The following is a 19,769-nucleotide window of genomic DNA, read 5'->3' as shown; positions in this document are numbered from 1 at the left end:
TTCAGGGAAGAAATAGAGACACAGAGGTAGAGAACAAACGTATGGACACCAAGTGTGGGAAGCCATGGGGTGGTGGTGGTGGGATGAGTTGGGAGATTGTGATTGACCTGTATACATGTATATGCATAAAACACATAACTAATAATAACCTGCTGTATAAAAAAATAAATACAATTAAATTTCAAAATTTTAAAAAATAAAATTTTAAAATAAAACAGAAAAAAGTTCTTCCCTTCACACAGATGTATTTATAGGAATGAATTATTTCCATGCTTATATCTATAAATACATAAAAGAGGAATCAAATCTAACTTGAACCATAAAAGAAAAAAAAAACCTGAACCCACCAGTTATACAGAGGGAAACCCTATCAGGGCACTTGCTCCAGCGGTAAACAATTCTGAAATTGGTCAGAGGTGGGGAATCACCTCCCATACAGCCAGCAACCCACCCCCCATGCAAGGAGCGTCCTCATTGCAAAGCTGGGGGACCGTGCTGAGGCATCTGTGAGTAAACGTGAGCTGAGCCCCAGGCCAGCTGCTGCTGAACTGTTCCCACCCTTCCCAGGTAAAACACCTGAATATGTACAAGGGCTTGAAAGCCTAGAGGAAGGGCCGTGGAGCCACACCAGCGACAGCACGCAGGCCAACTTGGTGCCTGCAGGCCAGCCAGGATGGTCCTTGCCCCGGGCGCTCTTCTGGAAGCTTTCTATTGCCCTGCCTGAGATACCCCTCCTGTCCCGGCCCCCACTGCTTTTTTCCTTCCTCACCTCTGTCCGGAGAGAAATTCCATCGGAAGGTATGGGTGACACATCCTCTTCTTTACAGGTGGCAGCCGGGCAACTCCTGCAGAAAGGCCAGCAGAGCCCCACTCACACCGGGCCACCAACAAAGCCTTGGCCCCTCACTCCCTCCCACCAGCACAGCCCCGAGACTGCTGACGGGGCAGAGAATATGGAGTCAGGCACAACTTCAGGGGCTATTGCTGCCTGGAGCGCTGTTTATATTGACCTCAACCAGGCACACCTGGGGAGGGCCGGCCGGCAGGGTAAGACTGCCCAGGTCAGCTAATCCACAACCCTCAGGGAATCACATTGTTGAAAATGGACCTCGCTAAGGCAGAATAGAAGCCAAGGAAAAAAAGGACACAATGCCATTTGCAGCCCCGTAGATGAGTCTAGAGGTAATCACGTGACTTGGAGTAAGTCACAAAGTGAAAGACACATATCGTATCATATCACTTATAGGTATTACCTAAACATGGATACCAGGGCAGATACTTCCACGGAGAAGGGCAATCACAGATTCATTAAACAAATTTAGGGTTCACCAATGGAAAGGTGTGAGGATTGGTTTCATTACGATATCGGGGTTAACAGACATAATCAAACACAGGTGACATATATAATCACCAAAGACCTACGGAATACCAAGAGAAGACTACTCAACATTCTGTCCTAACGTACATGGGAAAAGGATCCCAGGAAGAACAGACATCTGTATATGAGTAAAAGAACCACATCTTCCACACCTACAACAAGCCAAACATTGTAATCAAACTTGCTGTAATAGAAAAAAAATTAAAAACACGAACAAGAAGTAGTGAGACAAACTTGAGGGGCTTTCTCCTGGCACATTCCATTCTAAATTCCAATCTAGAACACGACTTCCATTGAGGCTCTGTTGCTCTAGTAACCAGATTTGGTAAGGGAGAACTGCTGTCACCTTGTGGCCGTTTCACGCAACAGCAGCTTTAATCTCAGCGCTAATGGTTAGTTGATATTCAAAATCATTGCAGGCCTGTAAATGACACCTGCCCTGAAAACAAATCCTGGGGTCACATATCGTCCAAAAAATTCAAAGGACGTCCATATTTCAAAACGACCATTTCAAAAGGCATATTTTACGCACATTAGTGTTCTGCTTCTTTTTCTTTCTTTCCTTTTTTTTAAAAAAATGGGAATGGAAAAAGGCATCCCTTAGAATGGGCGAAAATCGTTGCAAATGAATCAATGGACAAAGGTTTAATCTCCAATATATATATAAACAGCTCATGCAGCTTAATATTAAAAAAACAAACAACCCAATACAAAAATGGGCAGAAGATCTAAAGAGACGTTTCTTCAAAGAAGACACAGAGATGGCCAAGACGCCCATGAAAAGCTGCTCAACAGCACTAATTATTAGAGAAATGCAAATCAAAACTACAATGAGGTATCACCTCACACCTGTTAGAATCGGCATCATCAGAAAATCTACAAACAACAAATTCTGGGGAGGGTGTGGACAAAAGGAGCCCTCTTCCACTATTGGTGGAGATGTAAATTGATACAGTCACTATGGAGAACAGTATGGAGTTTCCTTAAAAAAACTAGAAATAGAATTACCATCTGATCCAGCAATCCCACTTCTGGGCATATACCCAGAGAAAACCATAAATCAAAAAGGCACATTCACCACAATGTTCATTGCAGCACTATTTACAATAGCCAGGTAATGCAAGCAACCTAAATGCCCACAGACAGATGAATGGATAAAGATGTGGTACACATATAAAATGGAATATTACTCAGCCAAAAAAAGGAATGAAACTGGGTCATTTGTAGAGACATCGATGGATCTAGAGACTGTCATACAGAATGAAGTAAGCCAGAAAGAGGAAAACAAATATTGTATATTAATGCATATATGTGGAACCTAAAAAATGGTACAGATGAACTGGTTTTCAGGGAAGAAATAGAGACACAGAGGTAGAGAACAAACGTATGGACACCAAGTGTGGGAAGCCATGGGGTGGTGGTGGTGGGATGAGTTGGGAGATTGGGATTGACCTGTATACATGTATATGCATAAAACACATAACTAATAATAACCTGCTGTATAAAAAAATATATAAAATTAAATTTCAAAATTTTAAAAAATAAAATTTTAAAATAAAACAAAAAAGTTCTTCCCTTCACACAGATATATTTAGAGGAATGAATTATTTCCATGCTTATATCTATAAATACATAAAAGAGGAATCAAATCTAACTTGAACCATAAAAGAAAAAAAAACCTGAACCCACCAGTTATACAGAGGGAAACCCTATCAGGGCACTTGCTCCAGCGGTAAACAATTCTGAAATTGGTCAGAGGTGGGGAATCACCTCCCATACAGCCAGCAACCCACCCCCCATGCAAGGAGCGTCCTCATTGCAAAGCTGGGGGACCGTGCTGAGGCATCTGTGAGTAAACGTGAGCTGAGCCCCAGGCCAGCTGCTGCTGAACTGTTCCCACCCTTCCCAGGTAAAACACCTGAATATGTACAAGGGCTTGAAAGCCTAGAGGAAGGGCCATGGAGCCACACCAGCGACAGCACGCAGGCCAACTTGGTGCCTGCAGGCCAGCCAGGATGGTCCTGGCCCCGGGCGCTCTTCTGGAAGCTTTCTATTGCCCTGCCTGAGATACCCCTCCTGTCCCGGCCTCCACTGCTTTTTTCGTTCCTCACCTCTGTCCGGAGAGAAATTCCATCGGAAGGTATGGGTGACACATCCTCTTCTTTACAGGTGGCAGCCTGGCAACTCCTGCAGAATAGCCAGCAGAGCCCCACTCACACCGGGCCACCAACAAAGCCTTGGCCCCTCACTCCCTCCCACCAGCACAGCCCCGAGACTGCTGACGGGGCAGAGAATATGGAGTCAGGCACAACTTCAGGGGCTATTGCTGCCTGGAGCGCTGTTTATATTGACCTCAACCAGGCACACCTGGGGAGGGCCGGCTGGCAGGGTAAGGCTGCCCAAGTCAGCTAATCCACAACCCTCAGGGAATCACATTGTTGAAAATGGACCTCGCTAAGGCAGAATAGAAGCCAAGGAAAAAAAGGACACAATGCCATTTGCAGCCCCGTAGATGAGTCTAGAGGTAATCACGTGACTTGGAGTAAGTCAGAAAGTGAAAGACACATATCGTATCATATCACTTATAGGTATTACCTAAAAATGGATACCAGGGCAGATACTTCCACGGAGAAGGGCAATCACAGATTCATTAAACAAACTTAGGGTTCACCAATGGAAAGGTGTGAGGATTGGTTTCATTACGATATCGGGGTTAACAGACATAATCAAACACAGGTGACATATATAATCACCAAAGACCTACGGAATACCAAGAGAAGACTACTCAACATTCTATCCTAACGTACATGGGAAAAGGATCCCAGGAAGAACAGACATCTGTATATGTGTAAAAGAACCACATCTTCCACACCTACAACAAGCCAAACATTGTAATCAAACTTGCTGTAATAGAAAAAAAAAGTAAAAACACGAACAAGAAGTAGTGAGACAAACTTGAGGGGCTTTCTCCTGGCACATTCCATTCAAAATTCCAATCTAGAACACGACTTCCATTGAGGCTCTGTTGCTCTACTAACCAGATTTGGTAAGGGAGAACTTCTGCCACCTTGTGGCCGTTTCACGCAACAGCAGCTTTAATCCCAGCGCTAATGGTTAGTTGATATTCAAAATCATTGCAGGCCTGTAAATGACACCTGCCCTGAAAACAAATCGTGGGGTCACATATCGTCCAAAAAATTCAAAGGACGTCCATATTTCAAAACGACCATTTCAAAAGGCATATTTTACGCACATTAGTGTTCTGCTTCTTTTTCTTTCTTTCCTTTTTTGTTAAAAAAACGGGAATGGAAAAAGGCATCCCTCAGAATGGGAGAAAATTGTTGCAAATGAATCAATGGACAAAGGTTTAATCTCCAATATATATATAAACAGCTCATGCAGCTTAATATTAAAAAAACAAACAACCCAATACAAAAATGGGCAGAAGATCTAAAGAGACGTTTCTTCAAAGAAGACACAGAGATGGCCAAGACGCCCATGAAAAGCTGCTCAACAGCACTAATTATTAGAGAAATGCAAATCAAAACTACAATGAGGTATCACCTCACACCTGTTAGAATCGGCATCATCAGAAAATCTACAAACAACAAATTCTGGGGAGGGTGTGGACAAAAGGAGCCCTCTTCCACTATTGGTGGGGATGTAAATTGATACAGTCACTATGGAGAACAGTATGGAGTTTCCTTAAAAAAACTAGAAATAGAATTACCATCTGATCCAGCAATCCCACTTCTGGGCATATACCCAGAGAAAACCATAAATCAAAAAGGCACATTCACCACAATGTTCATTGCAGCACTATTTACAATAGCCAGGTAATGCAAGCAACCTAAATGCCCAAAGACAGATGAATGGATAAAGATGTGGGACACATATAAAATGGAATATTACTCAGCCAAAAAAAGGAATGAAACTGGGTCATTTGTAGAGACATCGATGGATCTAGAGACTGTCATACAGAGTGAAGTAAGCCAGAAAGAGGAAAACAAATATTGTATATTAATGCATATATGTGGAACCTAAAAAATGGTACAGATGAACTGGTTTTCAGGGAAGAAATAGAGACACAGAGGTAGAGAACAAACGTATGGACACCAAGTGTGGGAAGCCATGGGGTGGTGGTGGTGGGATGAGTTGGGAGATTGGGATTGACCTGTATACATGTATATGCATAAAACACATAACTAATAATAACCTGCTGTATAAAAAAATAAATAAAATTAAATTTCAAAATTTTAAAAAATAAAATTTTAAAATAAAACAGAAAAAAGTTCTTCCCTTCACACAGATGTATTTATAGGAATGAATTATTTCCATGCTTATATCTATAAATACATAAAAGAGGAATCAAATCTAACTTGAACCATAAAAGAAAAGAAAACCTGAACCCACCAGTTATACAGAGGGAAACCCTATCAGGGCACTTGCTCCAGCGGTAAACAATTCTGAAATTGGTCAGAGGTGGGGAACCACCTCCTATACAGCCAGCAACCCACCCCCCATGCAAGGAGCGTCCTCATTGCAAAGCTGGGGGACCGTGCTGAGGCATCTGTGAGTAAACGTGAGCTGAGCCCCAGGCCAGCTGCTGCTGAACTGTTCCCACCCTTCCCAGGTAAAACACCTGAATATGTACAAGGGCTTGAAAGCCTAGAGGAAGGGCCATGGAGCCACACCAGCGACAGCACGCAGGCCAACTTGGTGCCTGCAGGCCAGCCAGGATGGTCCTGGCCCCGGGCGCTCTTCTGGAAGCTTTCTATTGCCCTGCCTGAGATACCCCTCCTGTCCCGGCCCCCACTGCTTTTTTCCTTCCTCACCTCTGTCCGGAGAGAAATTCCATCGGAAGGTTTGGGTGACACATCCTCTTCTTTACAGGTGGCAGCCTGGCAACTCCTGCAGAAAGGCCAGCAGAGCCCCACTCACACCGGGCCACCAACAAAGCCTTGGCCCCTCACTCCCTCCCACCAGCACAGCCCCGAGACTGCTGACAGGGCAGAGAATATGGAGTCAGGCACAACTTCAGGGGCTATTGCTGCCTGGAGCGCTGTTTATATTGACCTCAACCAGGCACACCTGGGTAGGGCCGGCCGGCAGGGTAAGGCTGCCCAGGTCAGCTAATCCACAACCCTCAGGGAATCACATTGTTGAAAATGGACCTCGCTAAGGCAGAATAGAAGCCAAGGAAAAAAAGGACACAATGCCATTCGCAGCCCCGTAGATGAGTCTAGAGGTAATCACGTGACTTGGAGTAAGTCAGAAAGTGAAAGACACATATCGTATCATATCACTTATAGGTATTACCTAAAAATGGATACCAGGGCAGATACTTCCACGGAGAAGGGAAATCACAGATTCATTAAACAAACTTATGGTTCACCAATGGAAAGGTGTGAGGATTGGTTTCATTACGATATCGGGGTTAACAGACATAATCAAACACAGGTGACATATATAATCACCAAAGACCTACGGAATACCAAGAGAAGACTACTCAACATTCTATCCTAAGGTACATGGGAAAAGGATCCCAGGAAGAACAGACATCTGTATATGTGTAAAAGAACCACATCTTCCACACCTACAACAAGCCAAACATTGTAATCAAACTTGCTGTAATAGAAAAAAAAGTAAAAACACGAACAAGAAGTAGTGAGACAAACTTGAGGGGCTTTCTCCTGGCACATTCCATTCTAAATTCCAATCTAGAACACGACTTCCATTGAGGCTCTGTTGCTCTAGTAACCAGATTTGGTAAGGGAGAACTTCTGCCACCTTGTGGCCGTTTCACGCAACAGCAGCTTTAATCCCAGCGCTAATGGTTAGTTGATATTCAAAATCATTGCAGGCCTGTAAATGACACCTGCCCTGAAAACAAATCCTGGGGTCACATATCGACCAAAAAATTCAAAGGACGTCCATATTTCAAAACGACCATTTCAAAAGGCATATTTTACGCACATTAGTGTTCTGCTTCTTTTTCTTTCTTTCCTTTTTTGTTAAAAAAACGGGAATGGAAAAAGGCATCCCTCAGAATGGGAGAAAATTGTTGCAAATGAATCAATGGACAAAGGTTTAATCTCCAATATATATATAAACAGCTCATGCAGCTTAATATTAAAAAAACAAACAACCCAATACAAAAATGGGCAGAAGATCTAAAGAGACGTTTCTTCAAAGAAGACACAGAGATGGCCAAGACGCCCATGAAAAGCTGCTCAACAGCACTAATTATTAGAGAAATGCAAATCAAAACTACAATGAGGTATCACCTCACACCTGTTAGAATCGGCATCATCAGAAAATCTACAAACAACAAATTCTGGGGAGGGTGTGGACAAAAGGAGCCCTCTTCCACTATTGGTGGGGATGTAAATTGATACAGTCACTATGGAGAACAGTATGGAGTTTCCTTAAAAAAACTAGAAATAGAATTACCATCTGATCCAGCAATCCCACTTCTGGGCATATACCCAGAGAAAACCATAAATCAAAAAGGCACATTCACCACAATGTTCATTGCAGCACTATTTACAATAGCCAGGTAATGCAAGCAACCTAAATGCCCACAGACAGAAGAATGGATAAAGATGTGATACACATATAAAATGGAATATTACTCAGCCAAAAAAAGGAATGAAACTGGGTCATTTGTAGAGACATTGATGGATCTAGAGACTGTCATACAGAATGAAGTAAGCCAGAAAGAGGAAAACAAATATTGTATATTAATGCATATATGTGGAACCTAAAAAATGGTACAGATGAACTGGTTTTCAGGGAAGAAATAGAGACACAGAGGTAGAGAACAAACGTATGGACACCAAGTGTGGGAAGCCATGGGGTGGTGGTGGTGGGATGAGTTGGGAGATTGGGATTGACCTGTATACATGTATATGCATAAAACACATAACTAATAATAACCTGCTGTATAAAAAAATAAATAATATTAAATTTCAAACTTTTAAAAAATAAAATTTTAAAATAAAACAGAAAAAAGTTCTTCCCTTCACACAGATGTATTTATAGGAATGAATTATTTCCATGCTTATATCTATAAATACATAAATGAGGAATCAAATCTAACTTGAACCAAAAAAGAAAAAAAAACCTGAACCCACAAGTTATACAGAGGGATACCCTATCAGGGCACTTGCTCCAGCGGTAAACAATTCTGAAATTGGTCAGAGGTGGGGAATCACCTCCCATACAGCCAGCAACCCACCCGCCATGCAAGGAGCGTCCTCATTGCAAAGCTGGGGGACCGTGCTGAGGCATCTGTGAGTAAACGTGAGCTGAGCCCCAGGCCAGCTGCTGCTGAACTGTTCCCACCCTTCCCAGGTAAAACACCTGAATATGTACAAGGGCTTGAAAGCCTAGAAGAAGGGACGTGGAGCCACACCAGCGACAGCACGCAGGCCAACTTGGTGCCTGCAGGCCAGCCAGGATGGTCCTGCCCCTGGGCGCTCTTCTGGAAGCTTTCTATTGCCCTGCCTGAGATACCCCTCCTGTCCCGGCCCCCACTGCTTTTTTCCTTCCTCACCTCTGTCCGGAGAGAAATTCCATCGGAAGGTATGGGTGACACATCCTCTTCTTTACAGGTGGCAGCCTGGCAACTCCTGCAGAAAGGCCAGCAGAGCCCCACTCACACCGGGCCACCAACAAAGCCTTGGCCCCTCACTCCCTCCCACCAGCACAGCCCCGAGACTGCTGACGGGGCAGAGAATATGGAGTCAGGCACAACTTCAGGGGCTATTGCTGCCTGGAGCGCTGTTTATATTGACCTCAACCAGGCACACCTGGGGAGGGCCGGCCGGCAGGGTAAGGCTGCCCAGGTCAGCTAATCCACAACCCTCAGGGAATCACATTGTTGAAAATGGACCTCGCTAAGGCAGAATAGAAGCCAAGGAAAAAAAGGACACAATGTCATTTGCAGCCCCGTAGATGAGTCTAGAGGTAATCACGTGACTTGGAGTAAGTCAGAAAGTGAAAGACACATATCGTATCATATCACTTATAGGTGTTACCTAAAAATGGATACCAGGGCAGATATTTCCACGGAGAAGGGCAATCACTGATTCATTAAACAAACTTATGGTTCACCAATGGAAAGGTGTGAGGATTGGTTTCATTACGATATCGGGGTTAACAGACATAATCAAACACAGGTGACATATATAATCACCAAAGACCTACGGAATACCAAGAGAAGACTACTCAACATTCTGTCCTAACGTACATGGGAAAAGGATCCCAGGATGAACAGACATCTGTATATGTGTAAAAGAACCACATCTTCCACACCTACAACAAGCCAAACATTGTAATCAAACTTGCTGTAATAGAAAAAAATGTAAAAACACGAACAAGAAGTAGTGAGACAAACTTGAGGGGCTTTCTCCTGGCACATTCCATTCTAAATTCCAATCTAGAACACGACTTCCATTGAGGCTCTGTTGCTCTAGTACCCAGATTTGGTAAGGGAGAAATGCTGCCACCTTTTGCCCGTTTCGCGCAACAGCAGCTTTAATCCCAGTGCTAATGGTCAGTTGATATTCAAAATCATTGCAGGCCTGTAAATGACACCTGCCCTGAAAACAAATCGTGGGGTCACATATCGACCAAAAAATTCAAAGGACGTCCATATTTCAAAACGACCATTTCAAAAGGCATATTTTACGCACATTAGTGTTCTGCTCCTTTTTCTTTCTTTCCTTTTTTGTTAAAAAAAACGGGAATGTTAAAAGGCATCCCTCAGAATGGGCGAAAATCGTTGCAAATGAATCAATGGACAAAGATTTAATCTCCAATATATATATATATATATATATATATATATATATATATAAACAGCTCATGCAGCTTAATATTAAAAAAACAAACAACCCAATACAAAAATGGGCAGAAGATCTAAAGAGACGTTTCTTCAAAGAAGACACAGAGATGGCCAAGACGCCCATGAAAAGCTGCTCAACAGCACTAATTATTAGAGAAATGCAAATCAAAACTACAATGAGGTATCACCTCACACCTGTTAGAATCGGCATCATCAGAAAATCTACAAACAACAAATTCTGGAGAGGGTGTGGACAAAAGGAGCCCTCTTCCACTATTGGTGGGGATGTAAATTGATACAGTCACTATGGAGAACAGTATGGAGTTTCCTTAAAAAAACTAGAAATAGAATTACCATCTGATCCAGCAATCCCACTTCTGGGCACATACCCACAGAAAACCATAAATCAAAAAGGCACATTCACCACAATGTTCATTGCAGCACTATTTACAATAGCCAGGTAATGCAAGCAACCTAAATGCCCACAGACAGATGAATGGATAAAGAGTGGTACATATATAAAATGGAATATTACTCAGCCATAAAAAGGAATGAAACTGGGTCATTTGTAGAGACATTGATGGATCTAGAGACTGTCATACAGAATGAAGTAAGTCAGAAAGAGGAAAACAAATATTGTATATTAATGCATATATGTGGAACCTAAAAAATGGTACAGATGAACTGGTTTTCAGGGAAGAAATGGAGACACAGAGGTAGAGAACAAACGTATGGACACCAAGTGTGGGAAGCCATGGGGTGGTGGTGGTGGGATGAGTTGGGAGATTGGGATTGACCTGTATACATGTATATGCATAAAATACATAACTAATAATAACCTGCTGTATAAAAAAATAAATAAAATTAAATTTCAAAATTTTAAAAAATAAAATTTTAAAATAAAACAGAAAAAAGTTCTTCCCTTCACACAGATGCATTTATAGGAATGAATTATTTCCATGCTTATATCTATAAATACATAAAAGAGGAATAAAATCTAACTTGAACCATAAAAGAAAAAGAAAACCTGAACCCACCAGTTATACAGAGGGAAACCCTATCAGGGAACTTGCTCCAGCGGTAAACAATTCTGAAATTGGTCAGAGGTGGGGAATCACCTCCCATACAGCCAGCAACCCACACCCCATGCAAGGAGCGTCCTCATTGCAAAGCAGGGGGACCGTTGTGAGGCATCTGTGAGTAAACGTGAGCTGAGCCCCAGGCCAGCTGCTGCTGAACTGTTCCCACCCTTCCCAGGTAAAACACCTGAATATGTACAAGGGCTTGAAAGCCTAGAGGAAGGGCCGTGGAGCCACACCAGCGACAGCACGCAGGCCAACTTGGTGCCTGCAGGCCAGCCAGGATGGTCCTGGCCCCGGGCGCTCTTCTGGAAGCTTTCTATTGCCCTGCCTGAGATACCCCTCCTGTCCCGGCCCCCACTGCTTTTTTCCTTCCTCACCTCTGTCCGGAGAGAAATTCCATCGGAAGGTATGGGTGACACATCCTCTTCTTTACAGGTGGCAGCCTGGCAACTCCTGCAGAAAGGCCAGCAGAGCCCCACTCACACCGGGCCACCAACAAAGCCTTGGCCCCTCACTCCCTCCCACCAGCACAGCCCCGAGACTGCTGACGGGGCAGAGAATATGGAGTCAGGCACAACTTCAGGGGCTATTGCTGCCTGGAGCGCTGTTTATATTGACCTCAACCAGGCACACCTGGGGAGGGCCGGCCGGCAGGGTAAGGCTGCCCAGGTCAGCTAATCCACAACCCTCAGGGAATCACATTGTTGAAAATGGACCTCGCTAAGGCAGAATAGAAGCCAAGGAAAAAACGGACACAATGTCATTTGCAGCCCCGTAGATGAGTCTAGAGGTAATCACGTGACTTGGAGTAAGTCAGAAAGTGAAAGACACATATCGTATCATATCACTTATAGGTGTTACCTAAAAATGGATACCAGGGCAGATATTTCCACGGAGAAGGGCAATCACAGATTCATTAAACAAACTTATGGTTCACCAATGGAAAGGTGTGAGGATTGGTTTCATTACGATATCGGGGTTAACAGACATAATCAAACACAGGTGACATATATAATCACCAAAGACCTACGGAATACCAAGAGAAGACTACTCAACATTCTGTCCTAACGTACATGGGAAAAGGATCCCAGGAAGAACAGACATCTGTATATGTGTAAAAGAACCACATCTTCCACACCTACAACAAGCCAAACATTGTAATCAAACTTGCTGTAATAAAAAAAAAAATTAAAAACATGAGCAAGAAGTAGTGAGACAAACTTGAGGGGCTTTCTCCTGGCACATTCCATTCTAAATTCCAATCTAGAACACGACTTCCATTGAGGCTCTGTTGCTCTAGCAACCAGATTTGGTAAGGGAGAACTGCTGCCACCTTGTGGCCGTTTCACGCAACAGCAGCTTTAATCCCAGCGCTAATGGTTAGTTGATATTCAAAATCATTGCAGGCCTGTAAATGACACCTGCCCTGAAAACAAATCCTGGGGTCACATATCGACCAAAAAATTCAAAGGACGTCCATATTTCAAAACGACCATTTCAAAAGGCATATTTTACGCACATTAGTGTTCTGCTTCTTTTTCTTTCTTTCCTTTTTTGTTAAAAAAACGGGAATGGAAAAAGGCATCCCTCAGAATGGGAGAAAATTGTTGCAAATGAATCAATGGACAAAGGTTTAATCTCCAATATATATATAAACAGCTCATGCAGCGTAATATTAAAAAAAAACAACCCAATACAAAAATGGGCAGAAGATCTAAAGAGACGTTTCTTCAAAGAAGACACAGATATGGCCAAGACGCCCATGAAAAGCTGCTCAACAGCACTAATTATTAGAGAAATGCAAATCAAAACTACAATGAGGTATCACCTCACACCTGTTAGAATCGGCATCATCAGAAAATCTACAAACAACAAATTCTGGAGAGGGTGTGGACAAAAGGAGCCCTCTTCCACTATTGGTGGGGATGTAAATTGATACAGTCACTATGGAGAACAGTATGGAGTTTCCTTAAAAAAAACTAGAAATAGAATTACCATCTGATCCAGCAATCCCACTTCTGGGCATATACCCAGAGAAAACCATAAATCAAAAAGGCACATTCACCACAATGTTCATTGCAGCACTATTTACAATAGCCAGGTAATGCAATTAACCTAAATGCCCAGAGACAGATGAATGGATAAAGATGTGGTACATATATAAAATGGAATATTACTCAGCCATAAAAAGGAATGAAACTGGGTCATTTGTAGAGACATCGATGGATCTAGAGACTGTCATACAGAATGAAGTAAGTCAGAAAGAGGAAAACAAATATTGTATATTAATGCATATATGTGGAACCTAATAAATGGTACAGATGAACTGGTTTGCAGGGAAGAAAGGGAGACACAGAGGTAGAGAACAAACGTATGGACACCAAGTGTGGGAAGCCATGGGGTGGTTGTGATGGGATGAGTTGGGAGATTGGGATTGACCTGTATACATGTATATGCATAAAATACATAACTAATAATAACCTGCTGTATAAAAAAATAAATAAAATTAAATTTCAAATTTTAAAAAAATAAAATTTTAAAATAAAACAGAAAAAAGTTCTTCCCTTCACACAGATGTATTTATAGGAATGAATTATTTCCATGCTTACATCTATAAATACATAAAAGAGGAATCAAATCTAACTTGAACCATAAAAGAAAAAAAAAACCTGAACCCACCAGTTATACAGAGGGAAACCCTATCAGGGCACTTGCTCCAGCGGTAAACAATTCTGAAATTGGTCAGAGGTGGGGAATCACCTCCCATACAGCCAGCAACCCACACCCCATGCAAGGAGCGTCCTCATTGCAAAGCTGGGGGACCGTGCTGAGGCATCTGTGAGTAAACGTGAGCTGAGCCCCAGGCCAGCTGCTGCTGAACTGTTCCCACCCTTCCCAGGTAAAACACCTGAATATGTACAAGGGCTTGAAAGCCTAGTGGAAGGGCCGTGGAGCCACACCAGCGACAGCACGCAGGCCAACTTGGTGCCTGCAGGCCAGCCAGGATGGTCCTGGACCCGGGCGCTCTTCTGGAAGCTTTCTATTGCCCTGCCTGAGATACCCCTCCTGTCCCGGCCCCCACTGCTTTTACCCTTCCTCACCTCTGTCCGGAGAGAAATTCCATCGGAAGGTATGGGTGACACATCCTCTTCTTTACAGGTGGCAGCCTGGCAACTCCTGCAGAAAGGCCAGCAGAGCCCCACTCACACCGGGAAACCAACAAAGCCTTGGCCCCTCACTCCCTCCCACCAGCACAGCCCCGAGACTGCTGACGGGGCAGAGAATATGGAGTCAGGCACAACTTCAGGGGCTATTGCTGCCTGGAGCGCTGTTTATATTGACCTCAACCAGGCACACCTGGGGAGGGCCGGCCGGCAGGGTAAGGCTGCCCAGGCCACCTAATCCACAACCCTCAGGGAATCACATTGTTGAAAATGGACCTCGCTAAGGCAGAATAGAAGCCAAGGAAAAAAAGGACACAATGCCATTTGCAGCCCCGTAGATGAGTCTAGAGGTAATCACGTGACTTGGAGTAAGTCAGAAAGTGAAAGACACATATCGTACCATATCACTTATAGGTGTTACCTAAAAATGGATACCAGGGCAGATATTTCCACGGAGAAGGGCAATCACAGATTCATTAAACAAACTTAGGGTTCACCAATGGAAAGTTTTGAGGATTGGTTTCATTACGATATCGGGGTTAACAGACATAATCAAACACAGGTGACATATATAATCACCAAAGACCTACGGAATACCAAGAGAAGACTACTCAACATTCTATCCTAACGTACATGGGAAAAGGATCCCAGGAAGAACAGACATCTGTATATGTGTAAAAGAACCACATCTTCCACACCTACAACAAGCCAAACATTGTAATCAAACTTGCTGTAATAGAAAATAAAAAAAAATTAAAAACACGAACAAGAAGTAGTGAGACAAACTTGAGGGGCTTTCTCCTGGCACATTCCATTCTAAATTCCAATCTAGAACACGACTTCCATTGAGGCTCTGTTGCACTAGTAACCAGATTTGGTAAGGGAGAACTGCTGCCACCTTGTGGCCGTTTCACGCAACAGCAGCTTTAATCCCAGTGCTAATGGTCAGTTGATATTCAAAATCATTGCAGGCCTGTAAATGACACCTGCCCTGAAAACAAATCGTGGGGTCACATATCGACCAAAAAATTCAAAGGACGTCCATATTTCAAAACGACCATTTCAAAAGGCATATTTTACGCACATTAGTGTTCTGCTTCTTTTTCTTTCTTTCCTTTTTTGTTAAAAAAACGGGAATGGAAAAAGGCATCCCTCAGAATGGGCGAAAATCGTAGCAAATGAATCAATGGACAAAGGTTTAATCTCCAATATATATATAAACAGCTCATGCAGCTTAATATTAAAAAAACAAACAACCCAATACAAAAATGGGCAGAAGATCTAAAGAGACGTTTCTTCAAAGAAGACACAGAGATGGCCAAGACGCCCATGAAAAGCTGCTCAACAGCACTAATTATTAGAGAAATGCAAATCAAAACTACAATGAGGTATCACCTCACACCTGTTAGAATCGGCATCATCAGAAAATCTACAAACAACAAATTCTGGAGAGGGTGTGGACAAAAGGAGCCCTCTTCCACTATTGGTGGGGATGTAAATTGATACAGTCACTATGGAGAACAGTATGGAGTTTCCTTAAAAAAACTAGAAATAGAATTACCATCTGATCCAGCAATCCCACTTCTAGGGCACATACCCACAAAAAACCATAAATCAAAAAGGCACATTCACCACAATGTTCATTGCAGCACTATTTACAATAGCCAGGTAATGCAAGCAACCTAAATGCCCACAGACAGATGAATGGATAAAGATGTGGTACATATATAAAATGGAATATTACTCAGCCATAAAAAGGAATGAAACTGGGTCATTTGTAGAGACATCGATGGATCTAGAGACTGTCATACAGAATGAAGTAAGTCAGAAAGAGGAAAACAAATATTGTATATTAATGCATATATGTGGAACCTAAAAAATGGTACAGATGAACTGGTTTTCAGGGAAGAAATGGAGACACAGAGGTAGAGAACAAACGTATGGACACCAAGTGTGGGAAGCCATGGGGTGGTGGTGGTGGGATGAGTTGGGAGATTGGGATTGACCTGTATACATGTATATGCATAAAATACATATCTAATAATAACCTGCTGTATAAAAAAATAAATAAAATTAAATTTCAAAATTTTAAAAAATAAAATTTTAAAATAAAACAGAAAAAAGTTCTTCCCTTCACACAGATGTATTTATAGGAATGAATTATTTCCATGCTTATATCTATAAATACATAAAAGAGGAATAAAATCTAACTTGAACCATAAAAGAAAAAGAAAACCTGAACCCACCAGTTATACAGAGGGAAACCCTATCAGGGCACTTGCTCCAGCGGTAAACAATTCTGAAATTGGTCAGAGGTGGGGAATCACCTCCCATACAGCCAGCAACCCACACCCCATGCAAGGAGCGTCCTCATTGCAAAGCAGGGGGACCGTTGTGAGGCATCTGTGAGTAAACCTGAGCTGAGCCCCAGGCCAGCTGCTGCTGAACTGTTCCCACCCTTCCCAGGTAAAACACCTGAATATGTACAAGGGCTTGAAAGCCTAGAGGAAGGGCCGTGGAGCCACACCAGCGACAGCACGCAGGCCAACTTGGTGCCTGCAGGCCAGCCAGGATGGTCCTGGCCCCGGGCGCTCTTCTGGAAGCTTTCTATTGCCCTGCCTGAGATACCCCTCCTGTCCCGGCCCCCACTGCTTTTTTCCTTCCTCACCTCTGTCCGGAGAGAAATTCCATCGGAAGGTATGGGTGACACATCCTCTTCTTTACAGGTGGCAGCCTGGCAACTCCTGCAGAAAGGCCAGCAGAGCCCCACTCACACCGGGCCACCAACAAAGCCTTGGCCCCTCACTCCCTCCCACCAGCACAGCCCCGAGACTGCTGACGGGGCAGAGAATATGGAGTCAGGCACAACTTCAGGGGCTATTGCTGCCTGGAGCGCTGTTTATATTGACCTCAACCAGGCACACCTGGGGAGGGCCGGCCGGCAGGGTAAGGCTGCCCAGGTCAGCTAATCCACAACCCTCAGGGAATCACATTGTTGAAAATGGACCTCGCTAAGGCAGAATAGAAGCCAAGGAAAAAAAGGACACAATGCCATTTGCAGCCCCGTAGATGAGTCTAGAGGTAATCACGTGACTTGGAGTAAGTCAGAAAGTGAAAGACACATATCGTATCATATCACTTATAGGTGTTACCTAAAAATGGATACCAGGGCAGATATTTCCACGGAGAAGGGCAATCACAGATTCATTAAACAAACTTATGGTTCACCAATGGAAAGGTGTGAGGATTGGTTTCATTACGATATCGGGGTTAACAGACATAATCAAACACAGGTGACATATATAATCACCAAAGACCTACGGAATACCAAGAGAAGACTACTCAACATTCTGTCCTAACGTACATGGGAAAAGGATCCCAGGAAGAACAGACATCTGTATATGTGTAAAAGAACCACATCTTCCACACCTACAACAAGCCAAACATTGTAATCAAACTTGCTGTAATAGAAAAAAAAATTAAAAACACGAGCAAGAAGTAGTGAGACAAACTTGAGGGGCTTTCTCCTGGCACATTCCATTCTAAATTCCAATCTAGAACACGACTTCCATTGAGGCTCTGTTGCTCTAGTAACCAGATTTGGTAAGGGAGAACTGCTGCCACCTTGTGGCCGTTTCACGCAACAGCAGCTTTAATCCCAGCGCTAATGGTTAGTTGATATTCAAAATCATTGCAGGCCTGTAAATGACACCTGCCCTGAAAAAAAAATCCTGGGGTCACATATCGACCAAAAAATTCAAAGGACGTCCATATTTCAAAACGACCATTTCAAAAGGCATATTTTACGCACATTAGTGTTCTGCTTCTTTTTCTTTCTTTCCTTTTTTGTTAAAAAAACGGGAATGGAAAAAGGCATCCCTCAGAATGGGAGAAAATTGTTGCAAATGAATCAATGGACAAAGGTTTAATCTCCAATATATATATAAACAGCTCATGCAGCTTAATATTAAAAAAAAACAACCCAATACAAAAATGGGCAGAAGATCTAAAGAGACGTTTCTTCAAAGAAGACACAGATATGGCCAAGACGCCCATGAAAAGCTGCTCAACAGCACTAATTATTAGAGAAATGCAAATCAAAACTACAATGAGGTATCACCTCACACCTGTTAGAATCGGCATCATCAGAAAATCTACAAACAACAAATTCTGGGGAGGGTGTGGACAAAAGGAGCCCTCATCCACTATTGGTGGGGATGTAAATTGATACAGTCACTATGGAGAACAGTATGGAGTTTCCTTAAAAAAAACTAGAAATAGAATTACCATCTGATCCAGCAATCCCACTTCTGGGCATATACCCAGAGAAAAACATAAATCAAAAAGGCACATTCACCACAATGTTCATTGCAGCACTATTTACAATAGCCAGGTAATGCAATTAACCTAAATGCCCAGAGACAGATGAATGGATAAAGATGTGGTACATATATAAAATGGAATATTACTCAGCCATAAAAAGGAATGAAACTGGGTCATTTGTAGAGACATCGATGGATCTAGAGACTGTCATACAGAATGAAGTAAGTCAGAAAGAGGAAAACAAATATTGTATATTAATGCATATATGTGGAACCTAATAAATGGTACAGATGAACTGGTTTGCAGGGAAGAAAGGGAGACACAGAGGTAGAGAACAAACGTATGGACACCAAGTGTGGGAAGCCATGGGGTGGTTGTGATGGGATGAGTTGGGAGATTGGGATTGACCTGTATACATGTATATGCATAAAATACATAACTAATAATAACCTGCTGTATAAAAAAATAAATAAAATTAAATTTCAAATTTTAAAAAAATAAAATTTTAAAATAAAACAGAAAAAAGTTCTTCCCTTCACACAGATGTATTTATAGGAATGAATTATTTCCATGCTTACATCTATAAATACATAAAAGAGGAATCAAATCTAACTTGAACCATAAAAGAAAAAAAAACCTGAACCCACCAGTTATACAGAGGGAAACCCTATCAGGGCACTTGCTCCAGCGGTAAACAATTCTGAAATTGGTCAGAGGTGGGGAACCACCTCCTATACAGCCAGCAACCCACACCCCATGCAAGGAGCGTCCTCATTGCAAAGCTGGGGGACCGTGCTGAGGCATCCGTGAGTAAACGTGAGCTGAGCCCCAGGCCAGCTGCTGCTGAACTGTTCCCACCCTTCCCAGGTAAAACACCTGAATATGTACAAGGGCTTGAAAGCCTAGTGGAAGGGCCGTGGAGCCACACCAGCGACAGCACGCAGGCCAACTTGGTGCCTGCAGGCCAGCCA

Source organism: Mesoplodon densirostris, chromosome 1, assembly GCF_025265405.1.
Source record: "Mesoplodon densirostris isolate mMesDen1 chromosome 1, mMesDen1 primary haplotype, whole genome shotgun sequence".
Classification (NCBI taxonomy): Eukaryota; Metazoa; Chordata; class Mammalia; order Artiodactyla; family Ziphiidae; genus Mesoplodon; species Mesoplodon densirostris.
This window is presented reverse-complemented; position numbering follows the sequence as displayed.